Genomic DNA, 12686 nt, shown 5'->3' with positions numbered 1-12686 from the left:
CCTTTGCTAACCTGTTGTCTATGTCCCCATCAATCTTACCATCTGAGAAGATGAGGCTGCCTAGGTAATTAAACTGCTGGACTGATTTGAGCTCTGATTGGCCAATGGTGATGTGGGGATGATGGGGGACTTCCTGAGGTGCAGGTTGATGGAGAACTTCTGTCTCCTTTAAGCTGACTTCCATCCCAAAGAGCTCAGCAGAGTCTGCAAAGCAGGATGTTAAACGCTGCAGAGCTGCTTCTGTGTGAGCCACAAGGGTGGCGTCATCAGCATAAAGCAACTCCCAGACAAGATGGTTTAAGGTCTTAGTGTGGGCCTTCAGTCACCTTAGGTTGAAAAGGCTTCCATCAGTATGGTATCGAATGTAGATACCGTCCTGATCATCGAGGTCTGCCGTGGCCCTTTGAAGCATCATGCTAAAAACGACTGAAAAATATGGAATGCTTCACAAATTTGCATGTCATCCTTGCACAGGGGCCATGCTAATCTTCTCTGTATCGTTCCAATTTTAGTATATGTGCTGCCGAACCAGCTGCTGCAAGAGAGGAGCCCCGAAGAAAAGATACAAGGACTCCCTGAAACAACATCTCAACCTTGGTCATATTGATCACCATAACTGGTCTACTCTGGCCTCCAATCAGGAGACCTGGAGACACATCATCTGTAACGCTGCTGATGCTTTTGAGAAAGCACGCAGGATCACTCCTGAGGAGAAAAGACAACGCAGAAAGAATCATGTCCTGCCGAATATACCATCTAAGGAGTCTTTCTGCTGTGCCTTTTGCAACCGGACGTGCCTGTCTCGTATTGGCCTTTTTAGCCACCAATGTGCTTGCAACAAACGTGGGTAGAGCCCTTCCCAAATCTTCATTCGCGAAGCCCAGCCATGATGATGATGATGATGATGTGAAGATGGCTTGCAGTTGTCCTACTAAAAATCTCTGAAATTACTTCAATTTTATATAAGTGAGTGCTGAATTTAATGCTTTTCACTAGAAATACAATAATTGCCTATGAAACATGTAGAAAATAGAGTTTCTATAGTAGTCATGCTGCTTTGATGAATTGTAATAAGCATAGTGTCCAGTAAAGGCATCATGCAAATATTCTAGAATTGTGTTTAAAACCTTTTATTATTTCCTGTCTAAAGTGAGATACGACATATAATTTTTTTTCCTATTGCTCCTTTTTATATCGGTAAACATACCTCCTGTATGCGTGGGATTTTACAGACGAACATTAAAACACAGGAAATCACCCTTTAAGGTGATCATCGCTAAGAAGTGAATGAAAAAAAAAATGTGTTGGGCACATTCATGTACTTCTTTTGACACTGGCCATAGCTAGAGTAGAAAATTGGTAAGTATGTGCAACAGACTGTGATAATCTCAATTATGTTGAATTTAGGTTTCCAAACAATGATGTGAAGCAGAGGCAGACAACCTTAATGATAAATCTGGAAACCTAAAAGTGCAAAATGGATTGTGGAATAATCAAGTAGCAGCGTATTTTCTTTATTTAGAAAGCATTAATTATTCTAGTTTTTATTTTCAAACTTTCTTTTGATCTTGAAAATATCTTTGGTCTTTATTAAGGTATGGGTGCAGGGAGCTAGTCCTGCCCCACAGCCAAACCAACAGGGCTTCAAGATCAGAAATTTCTGGATCTTGTAGAAAACATAGGGGGAAAAGTAGCTGGCCAAGGCTGACCAGGGCCTAACCTACTAAGACAGGAAAGGCAGAAATTACAGAAGTTGTGGTAGTATCAGGAGCTGAAACTAAACAAAAAAAAGAAAAAAATTATGAAACAGTACATCTGGTTCATGAAGGGTCTGATGTCTATGGCCAAAATTAAAAAGCAAATATGTAAAATCAGTAAAACTGGAGCAAATGGCAAAAAAAAAAAAAAAAAGGATGAAAATTATTTATCCAGTAGGGGGAAACAGGGGGAAAAACCTAACCATAAAGTGAATTAAAGCACAGGAATTGCATTGTTTGGAGGTCCTTGGTAAGCATCTCTGACCTGACCAGCAAAGCCTGGAGCAGATCAACAAACATAGGTGTCTTGATTTTGCAGTCAGGAAACCTGGAGTTTTCTCCATAATATTGATGAGGCATTACCACACTCCACACTCATTTAATGAATTCAGGGACAAACATTTACATCTCCAGGTGAAACACTCACCTGTTGATAGCTAAAAAAAAGGCCATCCTCCATTCCTCTTTATTTTGAGATAAAGTTAGCTTCTTTGGGTTATTCCTTGAGCTTTCTGGGCACATCACCCTCGCCCATCTCCACTGAGCCTGCTTCCATTGTAATGTCCCATTACATCTCTAGGAGTTTAGTCAGTCACAACCTGTGGCATTAAACAAAGGACTACCTGACAAGTATGCCTGGACAGCACCAATGGCATGAGTTACGTATATTTTTATAAACTTTTCTGGTTCTTGACCCTTTTTTTTACCACCCTTGCACCCTCATATAAAGAACCTGCCCTTATTAATTTTTATCTCTTTCAGTCTCAACATCACTACATCCATATTTGGTTATTTGGTATTTTTGTTATCACTACATGGGTGACAGTGGTGCATACCATTACTAGCACAGTTATCCAGGCAGTGTTGGCATTGGGCAAACACACTCCCAGTGGGACTCAGTGCTCATCAGAGGGATCTGTGAGCCCTTTCCTTTTTATGTCTTTACACAGTTGAGAGCTGCATCTCTGCTTCACAGCACTGTCTTTAACACATGGCAACTTCTCAGACTGCTGTTTGTCATGTCTAGTTTCTCCCATCCTGTACAGTTAACCTCAGCCAAAGGCCAGGTCAGCAGTCCACTCTCCTGCCTGCAACCCTGACTAACATTTGAAGAGTTACAGTGGGCTGACTGGGCAGCAGCTAAGCACTCACTCAGCCACTACTCACTTCTACCCACTACTGGACTCAGCAGCAAATAAGACGGCTAAAACCAAGAAAACTCATGGGTTAAGATAAAGACAGTTTAGGAAACAAAGGAAGGAGAGACACTCCCCCCACCCAAAAAAACCCCAAACCACAACAAACTAAATCAAACCCAAATACAACTGAAACACACAAGAAGTGATGCAAAGGCAATAGCTATCTCCCATTAGCAAACTGATGTGCAGTCAGTCTCTGAACAGCAACTACATTGAATGATCCTTGCTCCCATTTTTTTTCTTGATGAGCATGATATCACATATCCTGGAATATCCCTTTGACCGTTTCGGGTCAGATGTCCCTGCTGTGTCCTCTCCCAGTGTCTTGCCCACTCCTGGTCTATTCTCTTGGTATAGAGGCAGAGTGAGAAAAAGAGAAAATCTAGACATTATAGTGCTCAGTAACAGTGAAAAAATAGATGTGTTATCAACCCTGTTTTAGTCACAAATCCAGAACGCTGCACCATACGGGCTGCTATGAGGAAAATTAGCTCCATCCCAGCCAGATTCAGATTAAGAGTGTCATTTAAGCATAATATAAGTTACAGAAGTCATATGAGAACAGATGATAAATAATAAAATTAAGTTTTGCTTCATTTTTCAGGCCTTTCTAAAATTGTTGTAGAAAAGTTAGACTTGTGAGAAAATTGAGCCTTTAATAAAAGGTTGTTATAAGACCAATGTACCATGACGTTCAGCAATATTATGGGGGTTTTGTAAGACTAACCTATTCAAAGGCTGTTGTCAGTATGAAGCTACAATTTATGTTTTTTCCTACAACTATAGAAGTGGGACTGAATACTCTGACTCACATCAGAGAATTTAAAAAAAAAACATTATTAATATTTGTAATTCTTTATTTTAAAAGAATTCTCTTTTGAAGCTGATGGGTTTGCATATACTAATATGAGTATAGGAATGTCTCTAAATCTTCTTTAATTATTGGTATTATGTTATTTCATAGCACCTGGAAATTTGTTAAGCTGACAGCTCTTTGACATTACAACTGCAATGAAAAATGAAACTGAATTCCTCTGAAGTCTGCTACTACAGCTGCTTGTCTGTGAAAGTTCTGTGCAGTGTACCCTGATGTATAGACCTATGTTTAGTATGGCTCAAAGGAACATCTTTCAGAAGCAGCATTCAGTTCTCCTGTTTGTATAAAAGACTTGTAAGAGCTCCTGTCCCCTGTAACTCACAGCAATTTTTCAGTTGCAGCTTAAACCTTTTAATATATTACAGTAATGATAGTTCTCTGAATGCACACAACTGAATTGGGCATCTTACAGCACACACTTCACTGCATTAATCATAAAAAATAATATGTTTCCATGCAATGTTGTTTCTGGAGAAGGGTATTTTGTCATGGCTAAATCACTTGTCACTAAAACCTGTACTGAATATTGACAGTGCAGTTCCAGTGAAATATTTCTAAGGTCTAGAGCACAACCCTGTTCTTATATGTTCTGCTTAGAACAGTCTAATGATTTGACACATTTTGTAAAAATGGAAGATTGAACTTAAAATGTGAGATGCTTTTTGAAACACTTAGTGTGGCAACTATTTGATTCTGTTCCTACATAGCACATTTAAGAAGAAAGCGGATTAACTAGGCTGATTGGAAAAATATAAATGGCAAAGCTTCCACTATGGTCTGATCCTCTTGTGTGTTCAGTTTCATATCCACCAGTTTAGTGATCGACATCAAATCAGCATCCTTCTTACTGTGTCAGAACGGTGGTATCAATATATGTGTAGAAAAATGAATTGTATTCTATTCCGCTTATATAGACAACAGGACTATTGACTAAATATTTACTGGTGTTTTTACTGTTGGTAGATTCATTGAACAAAATTAATCTTGACTCCAGTTTACACTCATCACTCAGATTTTTAAAAGGCATTAGACAGACCTATTGCTTTGCACAGGCCAAGCCTGAGCCTTTGCGTGTGATTTGTACTTCATTTTATTGTAGAAACATAGAGTATTCTGAGTTAGAAGGGTCCCACAGGGATCATTGAAGGCCAACTCCTGGCTCTCCACAGGCCCACATCAAGAATCACATGTGAGAATATTGTCCAAACACTTTTTGAACTCTGTCAGGATTGGTGCTGTGACCACTTCCCTGAGGAGCCTGTTCCAGTGCCCAACCACCCTGTGGGTGAAGAACCTTTTCTGAATATCTAATCTAAATCTCCTCTCACATGGCTTCATGCCATTCCCTCATGTCCCATTTTTGGTCACCAGACAAAAGAGATCAGTGCCTCCTCTTCCCCTTACAAGGAAGTTGTAACTCCAATGAGGTCTCCCCTCAGTTTCCTCTTCTCCAGGGTGAACGGACCAAGTGACCTCAGCTGCTCCTCATATGGTGCACCAGGGTTGACTAGAGGTGCAGGATCACCTCCCTTGCCTTGCTGGCAACGCTCTTTCTAATGCACTTCAGGATACCACTGGCCTTCTTGGCCAGAAGGGCACACTGCCTCCCATTGACAGCTTGTTGTCCACCAGGACCCTAAGGTCCTTTCTTGCAGAGATGGTCACCAGAAAGTCAGTCTGCAGCTTATACTGGTGCATGGGTTATTGTCCCCTCGTGCAGGATCCTGCGCTGGCCTTTGTTGAACTTCAAAATGTTCCACTCTGCCCATCTCTCCAGCCTGTCCAGATCCTTCTGAAGGGCAGCACAGCACTCTGGAGAATCAACCACTCCTCCCATTTTTATTATTGAGCCAGTATTATAGATATGAACACTTTGGTTTTTTCTAAAGGAATTCAATAAACTGTTACCTCATAACAAGTTTTCTGCATTTAAGACTACTTTAATTGAAATTCTAGGTCTTTCTTTCCTGTCTATCATTATAAAAATAAATAAATAACTGTAAAATGTAACCATAAAGTTTAAATTATAGTTATACAGCACATCTAACAGTTTTTTGAAATGTTACCTCAAAAAATGACCAAGTGACACATCTATTATAGGAGAAAACAAAATTAAAAAAAAAACTAAACAAAAAACTAAAAAAACAAAAGCAAGAGAAAGGAAAAGAAAGAGGAAAGGGAAGAGGAAAGGGAAGGGGAAGGAGAAGGAAAGGAGCAGTTATACTCCTCAAACAACTGACTATAAGTAAAAATTTTTCTGAATTAGAGAAATTTCAATAAAGATAGAAGTAGCATGAAACAAAGTGCAAAGATTCTGTGGCATTAGCTTGATGTCAAATGTGTACAGAATTACCAATTCAGTATCTACAGACTGATAATACTTCTGGGTCTCAGGCTATTATCCATATTTATGTTCAGACATAAAATTTCAAAGTCTCTTCCCAACCTCTTAGCTGCAACAGCTAATCTGGGCAGAGCAAGGGCAGAGTTAGAACTTGCTTAGTCTCTAAGGGAACTGGACAAAAGGAAAACTGGAACTACAATTTTCCCTCTTCCCTCTCTCCAAGTCCCATGTGGTGTTCAGTGTTGCTGAAACAGCATTTGACATTGTTCAGAGTTAGTAACAAATTGTCAACCTCTGGGAGTAATGAGAGAACAGGGAGGAAATCTCGCCTTTCTGATAGAATAATATCTTTTCTTGGTGCTTCCTGAGGCAATACAGCTATATGCTTCTTTTTAAATAGGACTACAGAGAAAGAGACAAGCTACCTCAGAAGAAAGAAAATGCTGGTTTTGTTCCGGCTCTGCCATTCTTTTTTCTTCAAAGAAAGTAAATTTGTTAAAGCCTTCCTTAATATTTGAATAGAATTGCACAATGCACTGATGAGTGTGCTGTAAACTTCTAATCGATTAGAATGGCATTGATGTTAATAACATTGTCACTACCACTACTATAGTACTAAACCCTTATATGATGGAAATCTGGAAGGATAATTTTGGTTATAAAGTAGATTAATCGGACTTTGCTTTTGCATATGAATCGCATGTACTCCCAGTTCGTAGTTATGTCCTATTGGCATCCCAGGGAACATCCTTGTGAGTGCGTGTTTGGGTAATGAAGTCCTAAGAAACAAAGTGATCAGCAAGCATTGCTTGTTAAGGTCATCAGCTTTAAATGGTTGCAGGACATGACATAACATGACCTAACCTTTTCCCTCCTATAACTAGAAGAACCTCAGTTATTTATGTCCTTGAACCGCCCTTCTTACTTATCACTGTCTGAAAGATTTCTCCAGTGGCCTTGTTTACTCAGCACTGATTGCCAGCGTATGTGACCAGTTTGACCTGTCTGCCTCAGTCATGTCTTATGATACAACAGCAAGCTCAATACAAATGTTAACACTCAACAAATTTTTCTTGCTACTTTTCACATTCCTGGCTTGGAAACACTGCCCATTACAGCTGCTAGGGTCACATAATATCATCATGGCCAATCTTCGCAAATGAAGATTTTGGGAAAGGTCATTACCCTTCGAGCCTGCACAGTGGATTTTTTAGGTTAGACACAGTGTGCGCTGAACTGAGCCCACCCTTTAATCCTAAGGTTCATCTGCCGGGGCCGAGCGAAGCTCGAATGGTGGCAGCGAGGTCCTCGGGACGTAGGTTTGTTTAGAGTGACCTTCTCTTAGATGGATGGCCTTACAGGGCTGATGAGCTCCATCTGCCTGGAGGAGTTCCCTGACCAGGAATCGAACCCAGGCCACAGTGGTGAGAGCACCACATCCCAACCACTAGACCACCAGGGGTCCTCAGGTCACATAATAACCCATTACCTTATTGCATATGGGATGAGGAAAGGAGGCCCACAATGCCCTGAACTATTTTGGGATCTCTGCAGAGAGCCAGACCACATGTATGACATCCTAATCTTCTACATGTATTTGATAATCAGGAGCCATAGTGTCACGACATACAACCACAGGAAATGCAACTGTCTGACCTAACTTCAGCCATGGACCAGGAAGCACTGTAGATTCCAAGACATTTCTTTGGAACCTGCAATGCTATGATGCTCTTTGCTGTAACAGTGACAGAGGATGCAGTGCATCAGCTTTGTATAGGACAAACTACCCTTCATAATTCCTCCTCTGAGAGAACAGAGCAGGGAACAGAAGAGTGCAGTGCTTCTGGCAGATACCTCCTGTCTTTAAGGGAATGGAGAATTAGGTTCTATTCACATCCTATCAATGTCAATTTCCTGGTGTTGGTTGTCATATATCTTTTACATTGACCCCATTCCCAGATTGGCTGCATACATAAAATATATAATTATTTTCATGGTATATGCCTGAATTCAGCTCAGGTGGTTGCCCCGAGCATATTTTGAGATCATGTGATCTTACTGAATTCACCTGGATGGACTCAATGTAGTACGAAGACTCTAATTTTCTTCTGGTTAGAATAAGCAGAAATCTGTAGCCAACATACTTCAGTGTTACCAAGTATGGTTCAAAAAGTGCAAGTAATGGCAAAAGGTTTGAATCAGCTTTTAATTTAACCAGAACAGTTCACTCTACCCTAACAGAAATCCTTTCAAGTACTGATTAATACAAAAGCCTAGGAGAGATATAATTTTAAGAAGAAAAGTACTGTAGATTCACATAGTCAAAGAATTTTTTCCCCTCCTTTAGTGTGCTTGTGACTTCAATTAATTCTAAGAACTCAAACCAAGTACCTTACATTTAGACTTCTCCTACATTATAGCAGCTGTTGAACTTTTCTTTCTAATGTATAACAGAGCAATGCTTTTAGTATGTAGTTATAGTAGATTGAGATGTGCATTTAGCATTTTAAGCCTCTAGCAGGTCTTTCTTTCTACACAGCAGCTCACCAATTGAATATTAATATCATGCTTGGTAATTCAGAAACACATGGTGAATTTCCTTTGTCTGTAAACGTCTGTTTAACAAGTATTTAATATTCAGGCAAAGAGCTTGAATTCTGTACCTACAGTTACCCTTAGAGTCTGAATGACTTATTAGCAAGGTGCAGTGGCACTTGATACCTTTACATCCATTTTTGAAGAATGTTGCAAGCTACTGGTATGAGATTTTCCATTATTTATAATCAGAGTTATATTTCAAAATGGTAAAAGAGCCTGTAGCTCATACATTTATATGATCCTCCTATGGAAACCTGAAACATATTGCAGAAAAAGAAAATAATTCCAGTTCTTCTTTTGCACCAGAATTACTGATGGTTTTTCAGTATTTCTTCATGCAGTTATAGGGACAACATAGTTTTTACATCTATGTTTCCTTAAATCAAAACTTTTATCCTGTAAATATATTAAATTCAGAGATAGACTATATCAACATTTAAATAGGTCTTAAAGCTAGGTCAGACTCACAAACCTGTGTTTTTATATTCTTCTCTCTTCCCCATTCTTGTATTTTTCTTTTTTTAAATTCCAAATGAAATTAGAGGATGATATTTTCACTGGTTCAAATTAGAACAGTCACAGAGTTATTTAGAATTATGTTTTTTACAAAAAAGTCTCCTTTATTTAAAAAATTATTGCAAAAGGATTTTACTAGATTTGTATTTTAGCCACAGGCAATGGCTTTTCAATGTAATGAATGTAATGAATACAGTTCCTGATCACCACCCTTAATACAGTGTCTTCATGTCAGCCTGATCCTTCTGAAGTTGCACATCTTCTTTCTTCTTCTTGCTGTTCTCCTTGGCTTTTATTACACCATGATTCTTTCTTACCTCATGCATCTAGGATGTAGGTGAATCACATACTCATCTTCGTTAAAAGAAATAACAAGCAAGACAAACATCATAGCAGTTCCCTTGCTGTCAATTCTTTCTGTCGTATAAATCACCTTCTGCTTTACATTTCTGGCCCATCAAGGTCAAAAACGCTGCTGAAGTAATTAAATATTTTCCATGCTGTGTGTGTATGCCCTTTCATACAGTTACTTTCCATTTTTGAATGCCTCTAGGCAGTTTGGTAAAGAAGTTCAGGAGGGGAGTACCACATCAAATTTGCTGAGCTAGATCTGTTTGTATTAGAGCTTGCTATACCATAAACCATCATTAAATGGCTAATCAATCAGACAATGATACCTTTAGGTATAAATAGGGAAGAATAAAGGCAAATCTAATAATTTATGCTATATTTTAACTCTGAACATTATCTTGCCTATGCCACTTCCAGTTAACTTTAAAATACATGTGAGATGTTGGTAAAACTGTTGAAGTATGATAAGAGACTTCATTACATTAAATATTTGTGATATTTACTGCTATTTTATTTTTTTTTCCTCTTGTAAACTGACTTTGAATGCCTTTTTGGCAATATTCGAGATTGCTTTTTGATGCAAAATATTGTAATGAAATAAAAAGATTTACTTTTTGAAAGGGAAATACCATACTGTCTGTCATATTTTATGTTTATTGCAAATATTCAAAATTTGAGTACATTTCTAAAAAAGAAAACTTTTCTGAAATGTGTATTACATTTTGATAAAGTTTTCAATAAGCTTCTAAGGAAGCTTCCAATGAAGCTTCCATTTAGATGAATGCCATTTAGAATAAGGAAAAGAGAAAAAAGAGATAGAACTGAATGTACAATTATACAACTGTAGTTACACATTACAACAAAAGAAATGCATTGAATATGATTTTAGCATCCTAAAAATCTCCCTCATGACAAAGATTGAACTGAAACCCACTTTCTTTTTCACCTATTTCAGTTCAAAGTAAAATTCCAAGGGGCAAGTTGTTTTTTTTCTGTCAGGTTACTGTGCAAAGACAAGCCTAGTTTTCTCTCAGAAATAACCATGACACAAGCAACCTTAAAACAATTCAAAAAGTAGCAGACAGAAGCTACCTGGTACCCTGTAAGGGAACCGGATAATTTATCATTTCTACTACTGACATCCAACTCAGGAAAAATAGACAGACTAAGGAATCTTTCCTCAACTACTTCTTCAAGTAGCTAAGAATTATTACAGAGAAAACAATGCTTATGTGTGAATACACTAGAACAGTCTGGTTGTGATGCCCATATTTGGCCCGATTTTTGATATTGTTGTAGACACAGAGAACTGCAACATTAAGTATTTGGGCTGCCAAAACAAAATTTCTAATGCAAACATTAGAAAGCAATCCATTTATTTTATTGAACAAAGATCTATTCAGTAACCTGAGCAGCTAATACATAAGTAGCAAGGAGATACTTTATTGTAAATTGTCAGTTTAATCTAGCAAAAGAACCTAAGGTTAAAAGTGAAAAAATCAAACCCAAAAATATACAAATATTTTTAGCCCTGGTAATAGTTAACATCTGGAATGGAAAGGTAGTGCAGAAGAGTGAATGAGTCTACATGAAATAGCCAACCTGTCCCAATACACTGTGCATCTTTGACTCTCTTTAGTGTATTGGATGGATGGGCTGAGGTCAGTAGTATGAGGTTCAATAAGGCCAAGCAATGGGTCCTGCACTTGGGTCACAAGAATCCCCTGCAGTGCTACAGGCTAGGAGAAGAGTGACGGAAAAGGATCTGAGGCTGCTGGTTGACAGCAGCTGAATATGGGCCAGCAGTGTGCCCAGGTGGCCAAGAAGGCCAATGGCATTCTGGCTTATACAAAGAATAGTATGGCCAGAAGGACCAGTGAATTGATTGTCCCTCTGAATTCAGCACTGGTGACACTGCATCTCAAGCATCGTGTCTAGTTTTGGGGACCTCACTTCAAAAAAAGGCATTGAGGTGCTGAGCAAGTCCAGAGAAGGGCAATGAAACTGGTGAAGGGTCTAGAGGGTAAGTGGAGGACCAGGCCTAAGCATGTTTTGTCTCAAACATTCTCACTGTTACAACAGGAAAGATGTGATATAGGTTGGGCTCAATGATCTCAGAGATCTTTTCCAGCCTAGTTGATTCTGTCATTCTGTGGAGGAGAGGATCCCGTGGAGGCAGGGCAGCGCTATTCTGAGCCAACTTCCTGCTCTGCTTTGAGACTCGTGCTCAGTCATGCATGTGTGTGTGTGTGTTTGCCCCCTCACTTCCTGGAAGAGGGCTGAAAGGGCTGGCTGTGCATGCATGAACAACAAGCACGAAAAATCTAATTTGCATAAGTGTCACCAAAAGCTGTGAAATAAACTCTCTAACCAGTTTATTAGGTTAGAATGTCGACATGACTTTAATTAATATGTAAGGTACATGGGGATAAGTCCATGAAACATATACATCAGTTGTCAAAACTTTTGACTATACATTCTAACAAACAATGAGTTTAGTGTTTATTGGTTACAAGTTACATACTTCTCTTATTAATTAGTACTCTACCTTCTATTGGTAAATGATTCACTTCTCATGCTAATTAGTCTGCATGCTCTTTTGGGTTGGAGGGTTTCTTGGGTCAGTGGTCTGTGGGTCAGTGGTTGGGGATACCCCTACCAGAATTACCTTTCACCCACTTGGAGCTGATTTCAGCATAATTACTGAGTGGGTTTTATTAGTTTCTTCCTTATCTTGACAGTCCTGCCAGATGTCCTGCTTGCCCATAAATTCTGCATTCTTTTTTGTTCATTATCAGTGGTGCATTCCTCCAACTTCCTCCCCCAGGTCTGAAAGCCCAACACTCTAATTTGTTTTTCTAACAAATGGACATCGCTTAGAGCTTGCTTGTTAGCTGCTATCTATTTCACAGATTAAATCTCCTCTCTTGTTGATTAGTCTTAGTATTTTCTCTTGCTGCTGCATAGGTTCCTCTTTAAAAAATATAACTTGTTTGGTAACAAGAGATGTGCACCAGGTTAACCATAAAATGAAATAGATCAGG

The 12686-nt window shown here is 38.9% G+C and overlaps 1 non-coding gene across 1 annotated transcript; it reads right to left on the bottom strand.

Annotated features, from left to right (window-relative positions):
• Positions 1-429: 429 nt before the first annotated feature.
• Positions 430-534, bottom strand: LOC135406044 (U6 spliceosomal RNA). The gene has a single exon (XR_010426121.1). It is a non-coding gene; the product is annotated as a U6 spliceosomal RNA (small nuclear RNA).
• Positions 535-12686: the final 12152 nt, after the last annotated feature.

This window comes from Pseudopipra pipra, chromosome 1, assembly GCF_036250125.1.
Source record: "Pseudopipra pipra isolate bDixPip1 chromosome 1, bDixPip1.hap1, whole genome shotgun sequence".
Taxonomy (NCBI): Eukaryota; Metazoa; Chordata; class Aves; order Passeriformes; family Pipridae; genus Pseudopipra; species Pseudopipra pipra.
This window is presented reverse-complemented; position numbering and strand designations above follow the sequence as displayed.